General features: G+C 41.5%; 1 protein-coding gene across 3 annotated transcripts in view; it reads left to right on the top strand.

Annotated features, from left to right (window-relative positions):
* Positions 1–10,218: 10,218 nt before the first annotated feature.
* Positions 10,219–19,681, top strand: part of SACS (sacsin molecular chaperone) — a 137,306-nt gene continuing 127,843 nt past the window's right edge. For 2 of the 3 annotated variants that reach the window (XM_057490278.1, XM_057490271.1), the window contains exon 1: positions 10,219–10,364. The gene's annotated coding sequence lies outside the window, so the exon portion shown is untranslated. The remainder of the gene's footprint in view (positions 10,365–19,681) is intronic. The other variant, XM_057490272.1, reaches the window with a different exon arrangement.

Genomic DNA, 19,681 nt, shown 5'->3' with positions numbered 1-19,681 from the left:
CATACAATCCTACCACAGCAGGCATGATAGAGAGGTAAATGGTTTGTTAAAATCTGTACTGAAGTCAGATTCCAATAGCCTGTGGGGATGGTCAGTCCTCTTATGAACAGCGCTATGGCATTTGAACCCCAAAAGGGATCCCTGAGCCCTGTAGACATGCTAACGCATATTGCTGCCACCACTATACATCGCAAGAACAACCCATGGAAGAATTGTTGAAGCCAAGTTTTGGCCACCAGAATAATATCTTGCTGCCACTACCAACAGCACTAAACTGTGGAGACTCCATTGAGTGGACGTGGCCTTGGACCTTTGGACACATGGACCAATGATGGCTGGCTCTACTGGCACCCTGGGGACAAGGCCTGGAAGCTAGCCTCCTGTGTATTCCTGGAATAACAGCAGAGTGGCCACCAAAGGACACAGTAGTGTATCCTGAATGGCCAGAAGGTAGGAGCATCTTACCAGGGATTTTTGTTTTATCTTTATGGCCAGTGCATGCACCTCCAGTAGCACTATATATAGACATGGAAGGGACCCCCTTCCTGCTAGTCCTATCACAGGACCACTCTCTTGCATGCAGCCTACCTGATGGACAAGATTTGCCTATATTGGTGGCATTAAAACATGTGTCTTATTGCCCCTAATGTCTTTGTGGATTGGGAACTTCCTCTAGCTTGAGGATTATTATTTTTGTTATTAGGAACCTCCTCTGGCTTGAGGATTATTATAATTTTTGTTATTATCTCTAAGTTGTTATCCTCTGTTGCTATTGTGGAATCCGGTTACAGTGCTCCAGCTTTCTCGCACAGGGACCACCGCGGAAGATTGAAAGCATGTAGATTGTAAGGTGAGAATCCTGGAGGGGTGGAGTGTGAGGAAGTTGGGGTTCCTATAACCAGGATCCTCACTGAACTTAAACCACCTGATGATGTAACTGGCCTGCTGCTAGGCTACCACTTCCACACCTTTAGGATATAAGCTATTATTGCGCTATATAGAGAACTCGGCCCAATGCTCTGCTCGGAGGCAGAGATGCTAGTCCTCGACCTACCGCTGGGAGAACAAGCCGGGTAATAAACCCTTTCTCCCCAAAGAACATTCTGCTGTTGATTTCTTTGGTCACATTGAATCCATAGCGAACTTTCCCGGGGCTGAAACCCATTGGCAAGACACCCCCACCTACCCTTCTGGCCTCATCTCCTAACACTTGGCCCCACGCACCTATGCTGAAATCACTTGCCATCATCCCAACTGGCCATGATCTCACTCCCCCAGGCATTTGCTCTTGCTGGTGCTGCCCTCACAGACGCTCCTACCTGGCTGAGGTCTTCACGTGCCACTTCCTCTGTTGTGAGGTGTTTCGTTTTTCTCCTGCTTTCCCCCCAGACGCATTTAGGCATCCCCTCCTCTCAGCTGTCCCAGCTACGTTTTTTCACCTCTTTCAAACCTCATCAAGATATACTGGAATTTTTATTTGCCTCTCCCACTCAACTATGAGCTTGTTAAGAACGAGGACTCTTAATTCTCTTAATTCTGTCCCCAGCATCCATCAAGAGCTGGCATATAGTATTGCTCAGAAAATATGTGACACGATGAAAGAAGGAAAGTGAGAAATACAAGTAGTATCCCCACGTGTGCAGGACCCTGGTCTTTCAGCTTCCTGTTACAGGACTGGGCAGGGAAAAGAGGAGCGCTCTCTCAGGAACCCTCGTAGGAGAACTACAAGACAGCTCTGGGCTGGCTCTGCCTTGCACATGGAGGGCGAGTGTTCTAAATGTGGTTGGAAAGCAGAACAGGTGCTAGAGATAGAAACACTGAAGTGCCCTCCCAAAACTTAAAAATAGGTCTAGCCTCAGGGAGTTAAACTATAAAATCAAAGCATAATGAAGAGGGTGAGGTCAAGGAAGGTGGGAGTGTAGGGAGATCCAAGAATCTGTCCCTCTACCTCAACAACTACTGAACTGGCAGGAATTGTGTGAAGTAACTACCATGGTTCTCTGGAGCCCGGGAGAACAGGTCGAGCATCTGTGGGGAGCTTGATGAAGAGGCGGGTAACTTTGGGAGAATTTGAGCCTTTTGCAAGGTTGCAGTTAGCAGCCCAGCAGTAGGCAGCTGTGAAGGTGTCAGCCTACATTTCTGATGAGGCTTACTGAGCCCCGGTGGGCAAAAAGAACTTTGTCCCCCAAGGGGCAGGACTGTGCTCTGGGAGCTGATTGCTGGTTTTGATCACTGAAGGGCCAGCACAGAGTTCAGCCATTGTCAGCCCCACACCCACGGGCTGAAGCAGCTCCCCAGCTATAGGGGATTTAGAGAGACAAGACCTTCTCCCCTCCTCTTGGGAGCCAGACATTTAAGGAAATCTTTGTTAGGTCACTAGCTGGCCACAAACAAAATGGAAAAGAAGCTTTAGTGACCTCACAACAAGAAATACACACTTTGCAGAAATAGGGAAGCCAAAAAACAAGGCTGGATATAGCCCACAAAAAGCAAAAACAAGCAATCCCTAAGGAGTGGGAGAATTTGATTTCCAGATTTCCTACAACATATATTTAGAATGTCTAGTTCTCAACAAAAGAATTCAAAACATATAAAGCAACAGGCAAGCATGATTCATTCACAGGAAATAAAGAATTTCACAGAAACCATCCTGAACAATACCAATATCAGATACTGGAATTAACAGTCAAAGACATCAAACCAACTTCATTAAATATGTTCAGTGAGCTAAAGCAATCATGGACAATGACTATAAAGGTAATCAAGAAAATGATGTCTGAACAAAATGATAATATCAGTAAAGAGAAATTATGAAAAGGAACCAAACAGAAAAACTCACTGGAGGCATTAAGTGACAGACTTGAACAGGCAGAAGGAAGCATCAGTGAATCTAAAGATAATGCATTTGAAAGTATGCAGTTATGGGGAACAGAAAGAAAGAAAAATGAACAGTTTGAGGGATCTGTGGAACAGTATCAAATGAAAAAGAGGATGCATTATATCAATCCCAGCATAAGAGAGAGAGAAAAGGGGGCAGAAAAATATTTTGAAGAAATAATGGCTGAAAACTTCCCAAATCTCATGATAGCCAGGAATATACACACCCAAGAAGCTCAACAAACTCCAATCAGGAGATGAAACTATAAAGCTCTTAGAGAAAAACACAGGAGATAAGCTCATGACCTTGGATTTGGCAATAATTTCTTAGATATGAAACCAAAAGCACAGGCAACAAAAGAAAATAGATAATTTGATCATCAAATTTTAAATGTGTTTGTATCAAAGGAAACTCTTGAGACTAAAAAGAATTCACAGAATGGAAGAAAATATTCACAAATCACATATATGTAACCAGATTTAAAAAACAAAGGACTTGAACAGATATTTCTCCAAAGAAGATACATAGATGGCAACTTAGCACATAAAAGTGCTCAACATCATTAGCCATTAGAGATACACAAATCAAAACCAATTCACATATTAGAGTGGCTATTATCAAAAAATTGCAAATAACCAAGTTTTGATGAGGATGTGGAGAAATTGGAACCCTCATACATTGTTGGTGGGAATTTAAAGTGGTGCTGCCATTCATGGTAAGCAGGTTTCTCAAAAATCTAACCGTAGAATAACCATATAATCAAGCAATTCCACTTCTAGGAATTCAAGAAGATACTTACATGCCAGTGTTCCGTACATCACTATACACTTGGCCAAAAGGACACTCAAATGTCCATCAACAGATGAATGGAAAACAAAACGTATGTACTTATAAAAGAGTATTATTCAGCCATAAAATAAAATGAAATTCCATACATGCTACACATGGATGAGCATTAAAAACATTAAGCTAAGTAAAAAAAGCCAGTCAAAAAGAAACTAATATTGTATGATTCCCCTTATATAGGTACCTAGAATAGGCAACTTCACAGAGACAGAAAGTGGGTCAGATGTTACCCAAGGCTGGGGAGGAGGGAGAATGGGGACTTAATCCTCAATGTGTACAGATGGTAGTTTGATGAACATTTTGGAAATGCATAGTGGTGATGGTAGCACAACGCTGTGAATATAATGCCACCGAACTGCACACTTAAAATGTCAAAATTATCATGTATTTTACACAGTTTTTAAAATTAGTAATATACCAGTAACACTGAATTGTACCCTTCACATGGGTGAACTATATTGGTATGTGAATTATATCTCTATGAAACTACTTTTTTTTTTAAAGCACAATATATAATAAAGACAAGGTTAACCAATGAGTGATAGGTTGAGAAAAAGTGTTTGGAAATACCAAAACCCAACAAGGGATTAATATCTAGATAAGTGGTCTCAACCTCCACACCACCACCATTTAAAAAAAATATTTTATAATGCCCTTTTTGCCATCATGAAATGAAATTCATAAGTAGCATAACCTTCTTGTTTTTCTATTTTGTTATCATTAATCAACAATTACATGAAGAACATTAGGTCTACTAGGCTCCCCCCTTCACCAAGTCCCCCACCCACACCCCATCACAGTCACTGTCCATCAGCGTAGTAAGATGCTGTAGTATCACTACTTGTCTTCTCTGTGTTGCACATCCCTCCCCGTGCCCCACACACACTATACATGGCTAATCGTAATGCTCCCTTTCTTTTTCCCCTGCCCTTATCCCTCCCTTCTCACCCATCTTCCCCAGTCCCTTTACCTTTGGTAACTGTTAGTTCATTCTTGGGTTCTGTGAATCTGCTGCTGTTTTGTTCCTTCAGTTTTTCCTTTGTTCTTATACTCCACAGATGAGTGAAATCATTTGGTTCTTGTCTTTCTCCGCCTGGCTTATTTCACTGAGCATAATACCCTCTAGCTCCATCCATGTTGTTGCAAATGGTAGGATTTGTTTTCTTCTTATGGCTGAATAATATTCCATTGTGTATATGTACCACATCTTCTTTATCCATTCATCTACTGATGGACACTTAGGTTGCTTCCATTTCTTGGCTATTGTAAATAGTGCTGTGATAAACATAGGGGTGCATGTGTCTTTTTCAAACTGGACTGCTGCATTCTTAGGGTAAATTCCTAGGAGTGCAATTCCTGGGTCAAATGGTATTTGTATTTTGAGCATTTTGAGGAACCTCCATATTGCTTTCCACAATGGTTGAACTAATTTACATTCCCACCAGCAGTGTAGGAGGGTTCCCCTTTCTCCACAACCTTGCCCACATTTGTTGTTGTTTGTCTTTTGGATGGTGGTGATCCTTACTGGTGTGAGGTGATACCTCATTGTGGTTTTAATTTGCATTTCTCTGATGACTAGTGATGTGGAGTATCTTTTCATGTGTCTGTTGGCCATTTGAATTTCTTCTTTGGAGAATGGTCTCTTCAGATCCTCTGCCCATTTTTTAATTGGATTATTTGCTTTTTGTTTGTTGAGGTGCATGAGCTCTTTATATATTTTGGATGTCAACCCCTTATCAGATCTGCCATTTATGAATATATTCTCCCATACTGTAGGTTACCTTTTTGTTCTCTTGATAGTGTCCTTTACTGTACACTAGCTTTTCAGCTTGATATAGTCCCACTTGTTCATTTTTGCTTTTGTTTCCCTTGCCCAGGGAGATATGTTCATGAAGAAGTCACTCATGTTTAAGTCCAAGAGATTTTTGCCTATGTTTTTTTCTAAGAGTTTTATGGTTTCATGATCAGGTCTTTGATCCGTTTCGAATTTACTTTTGTGTATGGGGTTAGACAGTGATCCAGTTTCATCCTCTTACATGTAGGTGTCCAATTTTGCCAGCACCATCTGTTGAAGAGACTGTCATCTCCCCATTGTATTGTCCATGGCTCCTTTATCGTATATTAATTGACCACATATGTTTGGGTTAATGTCTGGAGTCTCTATTCTGCTCTGTTCTTGTGCCAGTACCAAATTGTCTTGTTTACTGTGGTTTTATAGTAGAGCTTGAAGTTGGGGAGCGAGATCCACCCCACTTTATTCTTCCTTCTCAGGATTGCTTTGGCTATTCGGGGTCTTTGGTGTTTTCATATGAATATGTGAACTATTTGTTCCAGTTCACTGAAGAATGTTTTTGGTAATTTGCTAGGGATTGCATCAAATGTGTATATTGCTTTGGGCAGGATGGCCATTTTGACAATATTAATTCTTCCTAGCCAAGAGCATGGGATGAGGTTCCATTTGTTAGTGTCCTCTTTAATTTCTCTTAAGAGTGTCTTGTAGTTTTCAGAGTATATGTCCTTTACTTCCTAACTTCTTACTTTTTAAATAACCTAATGCACTAACATAAAACAATTTAGAATAAAATAACATGGAATTAATGTGTTATTAATATGTTCTAGGCACTATGATACTAGAAGATAAAAAAGAAGCCTTATATATGTTTCTAAAATACCTCCTAGGATCAGTACATGTTGAATATATGTAAGAACAAAAACAAAACAAATGAGATTCTCAGTAGAAAAATCAGTACTTGGAATTCTACAGCCAGCAAAGTTTTCCTTCAAAAGTGTAGCAATCAAAGAGTCTCAGACTTTCTCAGACAAAAATTTAGGGAATATGTCACCAGTATCCTGCTTTGCAAGAAATTTTAAAAGAAATTCCCCAGAAAGAAGGAAAATGGATATGGGTCAGAAACTCAGCTCTACATAATCAAGGGTGGGCACTGGAGAAGGAAGAGATGGAGATAAAATATTTTGTTCTTTAATTAGTCTAACAGGTAATTGCTCAAAATAATAATAACAACGATGTACTGGGTGAGTATAGCTTATGATGAGTGGAATGGCAGCAATACTATAAGGGACGAGAGGGGGGGATCAGGAACACTGGGGTGACATGCCTGCACTGCCGTGGACTACGTGGAGTTATTTGAAAGGGGACGTAGAATCTTTGTAAATATGCATTGCAAGCCCCGGAGTAAGCACGAAAACGTCACCTGCTGTAGGTTACTTTCAAAGGCTTCCTTCCCATAGCGATACAATACGACCCCTTCCCATGTTCTCAGGGCTCTGGCACCCCTGCCTTGACTCTCCCAAACACCCATGCCACCCCTCCTCCTTCAGCCATGCGGACATCCTGTGTTTCCTGGAACCACCCCCGAGCGCACCTGCCCCAGGGTGACTGTCCTTGCCCTTCACCTGGCCTGTGATGTCCTGAGTCTCGGTCCCCGGACTCGGAGCTCTGTGGGACTCACTCTCCCACATAACTCAGCTCAACTTATATTTCAAATCCACCTGTTCTTTTTCCACTTTTGTTTATTATTTGGTTTCAAAGTTTCTTGTTCGATTTAGACAGAAGTTACTCCTTCAGTTACCTCTTTGGGCACACTGTATACTGTTTCAACAGTAAGACTGCCTCATAAAATAAATTTTACTGCGAGTGAATTCAAGTTCTGATGGTTTATTATTTGCATTCTTTCTTAATATTAGATTTATTTGTTTGTTTTGGAATTGTGGTTTAATTCTGAATTTATGAGTTTGTGTTTTTTTCTTCTTCACTCTTTCCATATCACGTGGCTTCCCTAAACCTTTTCTAACAGTTTTGGAGCTGCCTCTTGTACCCTTGTTTTTCCCTAGTCTTCACTTCAGAACCAGAATTTAAAATGGCTTTATGAGGTTTCTAGCTGGTGGTAACAACGGGGACACCACCGATCCGGTCCCCAGGCCAGCCGGCAGCTTGGTTCACTTCCAGTCAGGGAGCTGCAGTGTGTCCTCCATTCTCCGTGAAAGGCCACAATCCTAGTGCTTGATCAGCAGTTTTTTCTGTTTCCCTTGTTGGGGGCTGGGGAGGATCGAGGGTGGGGATGGAGGTTTGAGCCTGAGTTTACCTCATTGGTTTTCTATTTTTCTATTTATATCTACTATTAGTATGTTTTTGGAGCAGAGCGGGTGCATCAAAATTGGTCTGAAGTCCTAACGGCTTCCTTATCACCTTATCCACGGCCACACGCTAATTCAAGCCACCACCACCTCTTGCTTATGACTGCAATAGCATCCTAACTGCTCTCTTTCTAGTCTTTCTTCCCTTCAATCCATTCATCCCACCATGACCAAAATGATTGTTTTAAAATGTAATTCCACTCACCTCACTGTTTTGCCCAAAGTCTCTAAATGAATCTGTACTGTCACAATCAGTAGCAGAGATGGAGTAAAATCATCATCCCAACAGAAAAGGAAGGAAGGTGTTAAAGAGGCTGGCTCCTATTGTTTACAGACCAGGAAATATTAACTCATATCTAGTCACTAAAGATAGAGACATTCTCAAAATGTGTATACTCACTGGAATGATCTCAAGGACAAGGAACCAGATCGTAAATGTTTTCTAGATCCCATATAGGATCAACACCTTCTTAGAACACGTGACAGTCATTGAGAAATCAAGAACTAATGTGATCTTGTTGGCTGCTCCAAAATGAAGACAGCTAGATCACAACAGAAGCCTTCAAATGCCCCCTCAACAAATACTTACTGGGTATTTCCCACTTGCAAGGCACTGTGGAGAAAATAGGACATATAAGAAATACTTCTACCTTCAAGGGTCTTATCTTAGTGGTAAGTTAATTACAATTAGCATAAAAATCTTCACCTGTTGTTATGGGTTGGATTGTGTTCCCTCAGTGATGTGTTGCAGTTCTAACCACCAGTACTTCAAAATGTGACCTTATGTGTGGACTGGGATCACTGCAGATGTAATTAGTTAAGATGAGGTCATAGTGGAGTAGTGTGGGCCCTTAGCCCAATACGAGAGGAAGAGATTTAGAGATTTAGACACAGGAAGGGAAACTGCCAAGTAACAATAAAGGCAAGCTTGGGGTGATGGAGCTGTTAACTGAGGAATACCCAGGACTGACGGCTGCCACCAGAAGCTACGAAGAGGCAAGGCTTCTCCCCTACGGATTTCAGGGGGACTGTGGCCCTGCTGGCACCTTAATTAGGACTTCTAGCCTCCAAAATTGTGAGACAATAAATATCTGTTCTATTAAGCCATCTTTGTTATGGGAGCCCTAGGAAACTAATAAATGTGTAATAAGCAAAATGGCATAACAGGGAAATCATGTTCAGCTGATGTGATCAAGAAAGACTTCTAGAGGACATGGCATTTGTGTTGAGCTTTAGTAGGACGATTCTGATTTGAAGAGATGGCAGGAGAGGAAAAGGCATTACGGTCTTCCACATCAATCCAAATTCCATCTAGGAGCTTAACCCTCTCAAGGAGCCTCTCTGGAAACCAAACTGAATTTGATCCACATTAATGCCTTGAATCTACTGTCAGCTTTGCCATATGACTTTCAAGGTATAAAATCTGGAAGAACAAATTATTTTACACATTGTTTATTATTTCTGGCACTAGTGTGCACTGATAAAATATTGTTTGCCTTTAGTACCTTTATATCACAGTTTCTGCTTCATGGAGACCTTGGATAGAAACAGCTAATTAAAGTCTTAGTCTAAGCAAAATAGGCCCGACAGTAACAGGAAATGCGGTTTAGAATTACTTGTGATGCTTTCAACCTTGTATTAGTATGTCTTTCTTCCCAGTGATGTTTCTAGGGTCTGGTTATGATTACAAGCATAATTGTTTAGCAAATCCTCCAACTGTAAATAAACTACTGAAATTTCGTTTCCAAGTTTTGGGGAAGGACAACGCTATTACTCCCTTCTCACAATTCAGTCTTAAATTCGGGTTTCAAATCAAAATGACGGACTCTCCACGGCTTCCATCCTAAATGACAGGCACGGGTTCCGTCTGAAACATGGAGTAAATTACTTGAAAATACAGGGATCTTAGCCAGAGACGCTCACCGTTCCTTGGAGGAGCCATTCAACAGTGCGAGCTCCTCGCCTGATGTCCATTTAGGGACCGACGCCCCAGGAGAGCGAGTCCTGGGCATTGAGAGCCCCAAGTTCACGAAGCAGCCAAGGTAGCCGGCCCAGCGCCTCGCTCCAGCCATGGGACCGCGCCCCGCCCCCGCGCCCCCGCCCCGCGCCCCGCCCCCGGCTATCAGTCCCGCCCCGCCGGCTCGGCCCGGCTGCGGAGGGCGGGGCGCGAGCGGCAGGACGCAGGCGAGGGGCAGGACCCGGCTGGGCGCGGCGCGGGGAGGAGCCGCGGAGAAGCCCGGGACCGTCGCTTCGCTAGGAGGCGGGGCCGCTGAGCGCGGAGCCGCCGGGTCGCCGGCGTTGGCGCCGCCTGGGCCCTGGAGCGCCGCACGAGCCCGAGGCGCCGGGAGCTGCAGCCGCCGGCGGGACATGGCGCCGTGGACGTTCTGGCGCTGCTGCCAGCGTACGGTGGGCTGGGTGCCGGTGCCCTTCATCACCTGCGTGGGCGTCTGGTCCTACTACGCGTACGTGGTGGAGCTGTGCGTGAGTACCCGCGGCGGCGGGCGGAGGGCCGGACGGGCGCGCCGATGGGGGCGGGAGGCGGGCCGCGAGGGTGGGCGGCCGCCCGGGTGGAGGGGCCCTGCCTGCTCCGCCGCACAGGGGAGGCCCCCGGCCCGCGGCTCTGTGGCGGCCGCGGCGGCGCCCCTGAGCTCGGGGTCCCGGGCAGCGCCCGGTCCTCCGCGGAGAGGGCCAGAAGCGGGCTCCTCGCCGGGGTGGCCCGGCAGCGTCCAGGCCGTATGCGCGGCCTGCTGTGCTTTCGCTGGCGTCGTCGAGTGGAGACGTTCCTCCCGGTTGGTTGTCCGAACAGCTTGAGGAGAGCGCGTTCCCCGCGGGGCGGGGGGCTGCGGCGGCTCTCCGCGGTCTCTGCCGAAGGCGGGCTCGCCGTGGACAAATGAGCGCCCGCGTGCGAGTGTCAGTGGCACTTGACCGATTTTGAAGTTCATTTATTTCACTTCCGCCTCCGGTGTCTTATACACAATGTTTTAAGACAGAAACAAAGAGTGACACGATATATAAGCCCACTTGTCTTTTTCTTGGCTGTTGCTTATGGAGGTTTATGCTTTTTAAACCCTCAGATTTTGACGTTCTATATTACTGCCAGTTCTCTCGTTAATTCTTAATACGCAATTTGTCACCCGATTCCCTGGAAAACGGGAGTAACGTTGCAGTGCACTTCAAGAATTTGAGTACTAATTCGAATAGACTGTTAAAATGGAAGGATATTGGTTGTCAATCAAACCTTGTTCAAGGGCTTCTGCTGTGTTTGTGGTAGTAACTGATTGGTCTATCTTAATTGTTCATAGGCTTTGAGTGTGCAGCTATTTTACACTTAAATTGGCCTTTTTCTGTACATGTCTGCTGCTTATGTCAATTCTTCGTGAAAACTTAGGACCAAATGGTCAGTGGTGTTTGTAAAAGCAATCCTTTGCCGTCTCAATGATCTGTTCTTAATCTCCAGACTAAATCCACAGCTCTCTAAAGGATCACTATTATACACACTAAAAAAGAAAGAACCACATGAGATACACAATAATTGTGTGAATGAGAAGCCGTACCACGCACTCGCAACTGGCAGAATCAGAACTCCAATTACAGCTCTGAATTTGTACAGCTCTCAAAGAAATACTTGGTTAAATCAGAGTTCTACATGTGGAAGAGAATACTTTGGCTTAGAAGGTTTCAGGGTGGGTTTTTAAATGAAAACATCCACCTCAGAAAATTATCTTTTACCTATGGAACATTTCATTTTGAAGAATGCTATTCTTGTAAGTACGCCCAGATTAAATTAGTTGTGGAATGTATTTCTACTACATGAATATGGTTAATCTGTTGAATATTATTTAGTCTCATCGTTTTGGCTGCCAAAATGTTTGCCGAAAATGATGTTTGAATGAATTGAAATAGACTAGATTTAGGTATTTCTTGAGGCTTCTTATAGAAAGTGATAGTAATCATAGGATTCTCATCAGTTATGGTGATACTTTATCTTATTTCTTTGAAGTGGGAATCCATTCCAAAAGTTATACCAGTCTTATTTAATTCTGTCAGAAGATTATTCTCAGCCTATTCTAATTCCATATTGGTTATGGAGTAAAGCTTCTGAAGGAACGATTAAAAGGGTGCATCTTTGTTGAAGTGCACAGCTTAACCTATAGATGGTTTTGTCAAAAATATCCAAAGGTGACATTAAACATAAAGGGAAATGGACATGAATTGAGAAGCGCTGTGTGCTCTTATGGATGGAGGGGACATTTCATTCGTTCTTTCCTTTAATCCTCTCAGTATCTCAGCATAAGTATCTCTACAGATGTTCGAAATGAGGCTGAGCAAATAGGTCATTTGGTTAGGCGATGCAGTTATCGAGTGGCTGTTTAAGGTGATGAATACCTTTCCGCTCTGTGTGTAACTTTCACCGAGCCAATAGGATCAGTGGAAGTGTAATTGGTCCATAATGGGAGGTAGGGTGTGGGTTAGGTGATTGTGTTTGGAGATGATGACCTCAGTTAGGCTGTAGGCCCATCCTTTAGAAATCATAGCCTAGAATTTCATTAAGTATCAATTAGGACACATTGCTTGGCAGAATTTAAAAATAACTTTGCTTTAAATTGAGTGAAGTGTTATAAAAGTGCTGTTTTAATGATTTTATAGAATTTTCTTAGCTTTTGGTATTCTTTAACTAGATGGGAGAGGATAATAATAATTATATCTTCACATGTGTTCATTTAGTTAATCCTCATAATAACCTCCATAAGTTAAGTAATGTGTGAAGCATATATGACTAGTAAATGGCATAATTTGAATTGTTACACAAGCAGTTTGGTTCCAGAATACATGCTTTTAAAATTAACTACTATTGTTTACTTGGTTATCCAGATCTGGACACTCAGGGCAGATTTCAGTCTTACCTGTGATCTCTGTCTATCTGTCTGTCTGTCTATCTATCTATCTATCTGTCTATCTATCTATGACCTCACAAGTGTGCTTGATACCAGCTCCTCTTAATCCTTCTATGATTTAGGCATTTTCACCAGAAGGCAGATAACTTTCATGTGTAATTTTATTAAAAACTAAGAAAGGCTGGGACCAAACCTACGTGTTTATGGAGCATATGTTCTCATCTAGCCATTTTCAGTTCCTTTATTATTTATTTATTTATTTATTTATTTTGTTATCATTAATCTACAATTACATGAAGAGCATTATGTTTACTAGGGTCCCCCCTTCACCAAGCACCCCCAGAAACCCAATTACAGTCACTGTCCATCAGCGTAGTAAGATACTGTAAAATCACTACTTGTCTCCTCTGTGTTGCACAGCCCTCCCCATGCCCCCCCCCACATTATACATGCTGATCGTAATGCCCCCTTTTTCTCCTGCCCTTATCCCTCTGTTCCCTCCCATCCTCCCCAGTCCCTTTCCCTTTGGTAACTGTTAGTCCATTCTTGGGTTCTGTGATTCTGCTGCTGTTTTGTTCCTTCAGTTTTTCTTTGTTCTTATACTCCACATATCAGTGAAATCATTTGGTACTTGTCTTTTTCCGCCTGACTTATTTCACTGAGCATAATACCCTCTAGCTCCATCCATGTTGTTGCGAATGGTACGGTTTGTTTTCTTCTTATGGCTGAATAATATTCCATTGTGTATGTGTACCACATCTTCTTTATCCATTCATCTACTGATGGACACTTAGGTTGCTTCCATTTCTTGGCTATTGTAAATAGTGCTGCAATAAACATAGGGGTGCATGTGTCTTTTTCAAACTGGACTGCTGCATTCCTAGGGTAAATTCCTAAAAGTGGAATTCCTGGGTCAAATGGTATTTCTATTTTGAGCTTTTTGAGGAACCTCTATACTGCTTTCCATAATGCCTGAACTTATTTGCATTCCCACCAGCAGTGTAGGAGGGTTCACCTTTCTCCACAACCTCACCAACATTTGTTTTTCTTTGTCTTTTGGATGGTAGCGACCTTACTGGTATGAGGTGTTATCTCATTGTGGTTTTAATTTGCATTTCTCTGATAACTAGCGATATGGAGCATCTTTTCATGTGTCTGTTGGTCATCTGAGTTTCTTCTTTGGAAAACTGTTCAGCTCCTCTGCCCATTTTTTAATTGGATTATTTGCTTTTTGTTTGTTGAGGTGTGTGAGCTCTTTATATATTTTGGATGTCAACCCTTTATTGGATCTGTCATTCATGAATATATTCTGCCATACTGTAGGATACCTTTTTGTTCTATTGATGGTGTCCTTTGCTGTACAGAAGCTTTTCAGCTTGATATAGTCCCACTTGTTCATTTTTGCTTTTGTTTCCCTTGCCCGGGGAGATAAATTCATGAAGAAGTCACTCATGTTTATGCCCAAGAGATTTTTGCCTATGTTTTTTTCTAAGAGTTTTATGGTTTCATGACTTACATTCAAGTCTTTGATCCATTTCAAATTTACTTTTGTGTATGGGGTTAGACAGTGATCCAGTTTCATTCTCTTACATGTAGCTGTCCAGTTTTGCCAGCACCATCTGTTGAAGAGAGTGTCATTTCCCCATTGTATGTCCATGGCTCCTTTATTGAATATTAATTGACCATATATGTTTGGGTTAATGTTTGGAGTCTCTATTCTGTTCCACTGGTGTGTGACTCTGTTCTTGTGCCAGTACCAAATTGTCTTGATTACTGTGGCTTTGTAGTAGAGCTTGAAGTTGGGGTGCGAGATCCCCCCACTTTATTCTTCCTTCTCAGGATTGCTTTGGCTATTTGGGGTATTTGGTGTTTCCATATGAATTTTAGAACTGTTTGTTCCAGTTTGTTGAAGAATGTTGTTGGTAATTTGATAAGGATTGCATCGAATCTGTATATTGCTTTGGGCAGGATGGCCATTTTGACGATATTAATTCTTCCTAGCTAGGAGCATGGGATGAGTTCCCATTTGTTAGTGTCCTCTTTAATTTATCTTACGAGTGTCTTATAGTTTTCAGGGTATAGGTCTTCCACTTCCTTGGTTAGGTTTATTCCTAGGTATTTTATTCTTTTTGATGCTATTGTGAATGGAATTGTTTTCCTGATTTTTCTTTCTATTGGTTCATTGTTAGTGTATAGGAAAGTCACAGATTTCTGTGTGTTAATTTTGTATCCTGCAACTTTGCTGTATTCCAATATCAGTTCGAGTAGTTTTGGAGTGGAGTCTTTAGGGTTTTTTATGTACAGTATCATGTCATCTGCAAATAGGGACAGTTTAACTTCTTCTTTACCGATCTGGATTCCTTGTATTTCTTTGTTTTGTCTAATTGCTGTGGCTAGGACCTCTAGTACTATGTTAAATAACAGTGGAGAGAGTGGGCATCCCTGTCTTGTTCCTGATCTCAGAGGAAAAGCTTTCAGCTTCTTGCTGTTCAGTATGATGTTAGCTGTAGGTTTATCATATATGGCCTTTATTATGTTGAGGTACTTGCCCTCTATACCCATTTTGCTGAGAGTTTTTGTCATGAATGGATGTTGAATTTTGTTGAATGCTTTTTCAGCATCTATGGAGATAATAATGTGGTTTTTGTCCTTCTTTTTGTTTATGTGGTGGATGATGTTGATGGATTTTCTAATGTTGTATCATCCTTGCATCCCTGGGATGAATCCCACTTGGTCATGGTGTATGATCCTTTTGATGTATTTTTGTATCCGGCTTGCTAATATTTTGTTGAGTATTTTTGCATCTATATTCATCAGGGATATTGGTCTGTAATTTTCTTTTTTGGTGGGGTCTTTGCCTGGTTTTGGTTTTAGGATGATGTTGGCTTCATAGAATGAGTTTGGGAGTATTCCCTCGTCTTCTATTTTTTGGAAAACTTTAAGGAGAATGGGTATTATGTCTTCTTTGTATGTGTGATAAAATTCTGAGGTAAATCCATCTGGCCTGGTGGTTATGTTCTTGGGTAATGTTTTGATTAATGCTTCAATTTCTTTGCTCGTAATTGGTTTGTTTAAATTTTGTGTTTCTTCCTTGGTCAGTCTTGGAAGGTTGTGTTTTTCTAGGAAGTTGTCCATTTCTTCTAGGTTTTCCAGCTTGTTACCATATAGGTTTTCATAGTATTCTCTAATAATTCTTTGTAATTCTGTGGGGTCCGTCATGATGTTTCCTTTCTCGTTTCTGATTCTGTTGATGTTTGTTGATTCTCTTTTTCTCTTAATAAGTCTGGCTAGAGGCTTATCTATTTTGTTTATTTTCTCGAAGAACCAGCTCTTGGTTTCCTTGATTTTTTTCTATTGTTTCATTCTTCTCAATTTTATTTTGTTTCTTCTCTGGTCTTTATTATGCCCCTCCTTCTGCTGTCTTTAGGCCTCATTTGTTCTACTTTTTCCAATTTTGATAATTGTGATGTTAGACTATTCAATTGGGATTGTTCTTCCTTCTTTATGTATGCCTGGATTGGTATATACATTCCTCTTAAGACTGCTTTCGCTGCATCCCACAGAAGTTAGGGCTTTGTATTGTTGTTGTCATTTGTTTCCATATATTGCTTGATCTCTATTTTAATTTGGTCGTTGATCCATTGATTATTTAGGAGCATGTTGTTAAGCCTCCATGTGTTTCTGGGCCTTTTTGCTTTCTTTGTACAATTTAGTTCTAGTTTCATACCTCTGTGGTCTGAGAAGTTGGTTGGTAGAATTTCAATCTTTTTGAATTTACTGAGGCTCTTTTTGTGACCTAGTATGTGGCCTATTCTGGAGAATGTTCCATGTGCACTTGAGAAGAATGTGTATCCTGTTGCTTTTGGATGTAGAGTTCTATAGATGTCTATTAGGTCCATCTCTTCTAGTGTGTTGTTCAGTGTCTCTGTGTCCTTACTTATTTTCTGTCCAGTGGATCTGTCCTTTGGAGTGAGTGGTGTGTTGAAGTCTCTGAAAATGAATGCATTGCATTCTATTTCCTACTTTAGTTATGTTAGTCTTTGTTTCAGGTATGTTGGTGCTCCTGTGTCGGGTGCATATATATTTATAATGGTTCTGTCCTCTTGTTGGACTGAGCCCTTTATCATTATGTAATGTCCTTCTTTATCTCTTGTTACTTTCTTTGTTTTGAAGTCTATTTTGTCTTATACTAGTACTGCAACACCTACTTTTTTCTCCCTATTGTTTGCATTAAATATCTTTTTCCGTTCCTTGACTTTTAGTCTGTGCATGTCTTTGGGTTTCAGGTGAGTCTCTTGTAAGCAGCATATAGATGGTTCTTGCTTTTTTATCCATTCTGTTACTCTGTGTCTTTTGATTGGTGCATTCAGTCCATTTACATGTAGGGTGATTATTGAAAGATATGTACTTATTACAATTGCAGGCTTTAAGTTTGTGGTTACCAAAGGTTTAGGGTTAGCTTCTTTATTATCTTACTGTCTAACTTAACTCATTTATTGAGCTGTTATAAACACTGTCTGGTGATTCTTTATTTCTCTCCCTTCTTATTCCTCCTCTTCCATTCTTCATATGTTGGGTGTTTTATTCTGTGCTCTTTTGTGTTTCCTTTGACTGCTTTTCTGGATATTTGATTTTATTTTTTGTCTTTAGTTAGTATTTAGTTAGTCTGCTTTCTTTGCTGTGATTTTATTTTCTCTGGTGACATCTATTTAGCCTTAGGAGTGCTCCCATCTAGAGCAGTCCCTCTGACATACCCTGTAGAGGTGGTTTGTGGGAGGCAAATTCCCTCAACTTTTGCTTGTCTGGGAATTGTTTAATCTCTCCTTCATATTTAAATGATAATTGTGCTGGATACAGTATTCTTGGTTCAAGGCCCTTCTGTTTCATTGCATTAAATATATTATGTCATTCTCTTCTGTCCTGTAAGGTTTCTGTTGAGAAGTCTGATGATAGCCTGATGGGTTTTCCTTTGTAGGTGACCTTTTTCCTCTCTCTAGCTGCCTTTAATACCCTGTCCTTGTCCTTGATCTTTGCCATTTTATTTATTATGTGTCTTGATGTTGTCCTCTTTGGGTCCCTTCTTTTGGGAGTTCTGTGTGCTTCCGTGGTCTGAGCATCTATTTCCTCCACCATTTTGGGGAAGTTTTCAGCAATTATTTCTTCAAAGACACTTTCTATCACTTTTTCTCTCTCTTCTTATGGTACCCCTATAATGCGAATATTGTTCCGTTTGGATTAGTCACACAGTTCTCTTAATATTCTTTCATTCCTGGAGATCCTTTTATTCCTCTCTGTTTCAGCTTCTCTGCGTTACTATTCTCTGATTTCTATTCCATTAATGGCCTCTTGTACCTCATTCAGTGTGCACTTAAGTCCTTCCAGAGATTGTTTCATCTTTGTAATCTCCTTCCGGACTTCATCTCTTAGAAGTTGCATATTTCTCTGAAGATCTATCAGCATGGTTATGACCTTTATTTTGAATTCTTTTTCAGGGAGACTGGTTAGGTCTATCTCCTTCTCAGAGGTTGTCTTTGTTATTTTGGTCTGGATCAAATTCTTCTGCCTTTTCATGGCGATAGAGGTAGTTGTGGGGAGCTGGTGCATGTGTCGGCTGGGAGAACGTCCCTTCTTGCTAGTTGTGGCCTTCCTCTCCTGGGAGAACAGCGACCCCTAGCAGCTTGTGCTGGGCAGCTGCGCACAGCCGGGATCTCTGATTATTGCCCAGCCGCCCCTTCGCAAAGCACTGGATTCTCGCATGTGTAGATGTAGTCTGACTGTTGTTCTATGCCTTCTGATCTGTCTTTTAGGAATAGTTGTTTTTGTTGTATTTTCAAAAATATATATGGTTTTGGGAGGAGATTTCCGCTGCTCTACTCACGCTGCCATCTTGGCTCCGGCTCTCCATACTTTTTACTAAAAAATATTATACATTCTTCTTTTAAGCCAATAAGTGGTTTATTCAGCTTTAGGCCTCTTGAAAAGAGGCTTACCCTTGTCTTTCTCCTCACCCAGCCCTGGGAAAAAGGATGTGGGACAGAGGGTGTGTGACTGGAGATACTGGGTACTTGCTTCTGAGAACAAGGATGATAGTTACAGAACCCTGGACTAAATCACTCTAGACATCCGTGTCTTCATCTAATGGGGAAATAACACCCGCCTGAAGAACTACTGTTGTGAAGACTAAGAAAAGCTTTAGAGTCCCCTACATAGTGACTGGAACTCTGTAGCTGTGAAATAAATGTTAGTTTCCATTCCACTTTAAAATCAGTTTCCACCACTAATTTCCTCAGGGACCCAAGAAATCGAAGGTCAAAGAGTCTCAAGCCCCTGCCCCCCACCGTTTTTTATCTTTTCGGAACTTACATAGATACATTTCACAAATACTGGTCCTTCCTCTTATTGATAGTATTCTTCGTAGATTGTACTTTGTTATACTTTCTGCTTTTGATTCTTTTCTGGAAAATCTTTATCTGTTTAAATGAAAAGGCTCCTTACTCATGACAGGTGTTACATATAAAAGTATACAGTTATATATCTATATGCAACTTACCCAGAGCAAGGCCAATAATAATGAAATGCAAAGTGAAAAAAGTGTCAGAATGAGAAAGAAATTGATACAATGCATCTCTGGGCCAATAACATCACAATTATTATAAGTGAGCATTAAAGTTTCCTCTTCACTTCCCAAAAACAAAGGCAAAAAGGCAAACACATGTGCATATGTAAGTGCCTTCACTCACCAGAGACAGTGCTTCCTGAAGCAGACAGTCTTCCAATGACTTCTCAAATAAATCTGTCACATGGGTGAGAATGCCACCTACCTTACCTATCACAGTGTCTCGTTCATAGGGAGTACTCAGTGAATATATTGAATAAATGAACACTGGACTTTATGCTGCTGATCCTG

The sequence above is a fragment of the Manis pentadactyla genome, chromosome 2 (assembly GCF_030020395.1).
Source record: "Manis pentadactyla isolate mManPen7 chromosome 2, mManPen7.hap1, whole genome shotgun sequence".
In the NCBI taxonomy this organism is placed as follows: domain Eukaryota; kingdom Metazoa; phylum Chordata; class Mammalia; order Pholidota; family Manidae; genus Manis; species Manis pentadactyla.
This window is presented reverse-complemented; position numbering and strand designations above follow the sequence as displayed.